The sequence below is a fragment of the Molossus molossus genome, unplaced genomic scaffold (genome assembly GCF_014108415.1).
Source record: "Molossus molossus isolate mMolMol1 unplaced genomic scaffold, mMolMol1.p scaffold_m16_p_11, whole genome shotgun sequence".
Lineage (NCBI taxonomy): Eukaryota > Metazoa > Chordata > Mammalia > Chiroptera > Molossidae > Molossus > Molossus molossus.
The window spans coordinates 71,295,098-71,299,083 of NW_023425346.1; positions in this window are offsets into that span (position 1 = coordinate 71,295,098).

Here is a 3,986-nt window from a genome sequence, read left to right on the forward strand (position 1 = left end):
AAGAAGGGAGTGAGATATAGGGCTGAAATTAGGGCTTGAAGTCGGTATAAAAAGCAACTGGACCCCAGGTCCTCTCCCCACCTTCCAGGAAGACAGCTCACCCAGCCCCAAACTCCACACAGGAGTAACAACCTGAGGGTCACCAACCAGACAGGAAGACTGGGGCAGGGCCTGGGGAGGCTGAAAGTAGAGGGATTAAGTAAAAGTCACCATACGTACTGTGGGTCCTCAGCCCTCTTCTCCTACCCTGCTGCCAGAACCCATTAGTCCTTTCTAGAGAAATTAAATGTCTCCAAAGAAAAGACTTCCACTGGAAATTAGGAGACTCCAACAAAAAAGCCAACTCTGCCTGATGGCCCTTCAGATAACTGATAAACCCAGCCCACGTATAAAGACCTATGAAATTAGCTTTTTAGTACCTGATCCAAAATAGAATGGATGACCTCTCCAATTTTCTATGGAAGCCTTCAGAATAAAAGATAGTCCACAACAAATCAACAGCAAATGAACAAGAAAGAGAAACAATGTAACAAACAGAAAAGACATGAGGAAAAACAAACAAACAAAAAAACATAATTATCCTCAGGGATATGGAGAAGACATTGAATCTATAAAATAAGAGGGTATTATGAAAAAGAACAGATAAAAAAGATATTTTAGAAATTAAAACATATAGCTTTAAACTTCTTTTAACAAAAGAGCTGGAGGATAACAAATAAACAATACAACGTCAGGAGCAACTGGAAAGATTTTTAAAATTAGAAGATCAATCAATGTTCAAATAACAAGAATTCTAGAAAAATAGGATGCAGAAAATGAAAGAGAGAAAATTATCAAAAAGAAAACAAAAATTTCCCAGAATTGAAGACAAGTCTACAATTGACAGACTCCATCTAGTCAAGTACCCATCAACATGAATGAAATGAATGAATGAATGAATGAATGAATGAATGAATGCGTGAATAAATGAAGACCCACACATCATCCTGAAATGTCAGGGGTAAAAGAAAGCTCCTAAAAGCTTCCAGAGTGTAAAAACAGGTTCCGTGCCAAAGAATGGTACTAGAATTTTCACAGAATTAACAAATGCTGTAAGAAAATGAAGCACTGCCTTTAAAATTGTTAGGGAAAATTACTTTCAACCAATCAAGAGACATATTCAGAACTATAAAGATCTCAAAATGTTTACTTCTTATGCACCTTTTCCTGGAAAAGTTTTTGGTAGTGGATACACTTTAGGGAAAAAAGAGGGGTGGGAAACAGTAAATCGAGAAAGAGGATGTCACAGGATCCAATAAACAGATCCAACAGAGACTGAAAAGAAAGCAGGTCCCAGAATGACCACTGAGCTGTGCACAGGCCTGAAGAGCAGTGGTCCAGATGGTGGAAGATAAAGGACTGTGGAAGAAATGTCCCCAAAGGGAAAAAATATTTTTTAAAGGAGTGGCTAGATTATCTATGTTTTTGAACATGTAAGCCTTTAAGTGACAGGTGCATTAAAAAAACTAAGCAAATTTTTCCCTGGCTGGGTGGTTCAGTTTGTTGGAGTATCAGCCCCTACACCAAAAGATCAGGTTCAATTCCGGTTGGTCAGGGTGCATAGAGGAGGCAACCAATCAATGTTTGTTTGTTTGTTTCTATCTCTTCTCTCTCTCTCTCTCTCTCTCTCTCTCTCTCTCTCTCTCTCTCTCTCTCTCTCTCTCTCCTTTCTCCCTCCTCCCCTCTTCCTCTCTCTCTAAAATCAATTTTTAAAAAAATCCTCCCGTGAGGACTTTTTTAAAAAACTAAGCAATTTTAAAATCAGGCAAATATTAATTCTGGGAAAAATAAGATTCCAGTAGAAAGAAAGAAAATGATAGTTCACCATTGGATTCATCAGTGAACAACATTTATTATCTACTGATTTAACAAGCTGTGATTAATCTATACTGAAAGGGATGGGGAAGGTAGAGATATAAGAAAAGTAAATCCTGCTTACCATAAAAGAAATTTAAGAATCATTTTTGAATTTATAAATCAAGAAAAAGTTATATTACCATTTTCAAATAGGAAGGTAAATACAGAACACACCACTAGAGTTGATGGTGCTTGTCTCCAGGGCACTAAACTCAAGAAAGGAAGCTAGCTACTCCTTTTCATGATCAGCCTTCTAGTTTATTTGATTTTTTTAAAAATTATATGCATGAATTACTTTAGGGAAAAAAAGAATGTTAAATTTAAAAGAAGAAAATAATTTAAACTTACAAATTCTTTATGAATTCAAAGAAAGGAACTGGAAAGACATGAAAAGGAGCCCATCAACCAGCTAGTTTACTGACCCGCCAGGGCTGTTGAAGGAGACGGTGAGCTCCAGCAGCCTGGGCAGGTGCACTGCTTGGATGCACTTCCTCTTCACCAAGTGGCAATAGCAAGGCTCAAAGGCAGACCCAGAGGTACTTTGTTTAATACAATTAGTAAAGAATTGGTAGCATCCAAAGTAATATTGTAATATATATGGAATTGGCATAAAAAATAGTATAATAAAAACACACTACAAGAATACATTTCCTGAGATTGTGTGATGATTGTTAAACACTAAATGTAATAACGCATAGTAAAAAACCACAATTCAGGGTCAAAGTTTCCATGGACACTGTGGAAATGAACATACTTTCTCTCTTGCCTCTGAATTTAAGTTTAAGCAATAGTATCCACTTCTGGACTTGTCCTGATTGAAGATAACACACAACAGTTCAATGTGATACAACAAAGTTCAAATTTGGTCCATTACGAAGTAATTCCTACGAAAGTTGCTTTAATCACAGAGATCTGTGAGTTTCACAGAACAGAAACCAGGTACTTGAAAAGCAAGTACTCGTTTTGCTTAGGTCACTGATACACCAAGAGACTCCAAATTTCTCAACAATCCCATGGCCTAGACAAAGCAAAATAGGAACAACCAATATTTATACACTATTTTTAAAAAATCCCAACAAGCTAAAATCCTTACAGAATTGTTCTTATATGCTTCATCTTTTTCTTCAAATTCAGAAAAGCCAAGCACACTTGAAAATACACAGAGCTCCTAAAAATGCAAGGTTCCCTGAAGCATTATAGACTGCTTCATGCTACCCATTCATTAATCAGAACTTAGATGTAATGTAAGATACACTTATATGTCCTCCAAAAATGACTTCACAAATACTGGTCCTAAGAGAAAAAAAAGTAGCTACAAGTCACAAAAGCCATACTCAGGAATAGAGCAAACCTGTTCAAAGCACCCATTTCAAGAAGGAAAAAGTGATATGTACCAGAAATGACTGCATTTTATTTTATTTTTTAATATTTACAAAAAATTGTTCAGGAACTCACCTTTTTGGATAAAGTAATAGAAAGTAGATTTATTTTCTAGGAGTTCAGAACTTTGTTATAGCATTTTCATTATAAACCTATTGGTTCAAAAACAGAACTACCAGAAAAACTCCCTATCAGTAGCACCTTGAACTTCATGGTCTTATCAATATGCAAGACAAGAAAAGAATAAAAAAATCTGATTATTTGGTCAACATGAAAACTTACTACATTATCAAACTTTTTTTCTCAAATTAGACATATGAAGTATAACATATGAGCAGAAAATGATTCCACTGAATACAGTCTAATGACCTGAGTGCTATTTAAAATAAATACTTTAAGTAGCATACAGTTTATCTAAATGCATATTAATTATTATAGATTGCATATGTCCATTTTAAACTTAAGGGAGAAAGCCTACAATTACAGATTTATTTAAATAAAGTAAATACTAAATACTGACTCAAAAATTTCTCACATAAACTTACAAGAGAGTTTTAAAGTGAAATAGGCCGCACTATTCTAAGCTCCTAGGCAACAAAACTAAAAATATGCCTCATTTGTGTTTTTACTATGAGATTTGAATAGACAAACAAAATCAAAGCAATAACGAACACTATTAAAACTTGATAAAAATTAGACAATATCAACAG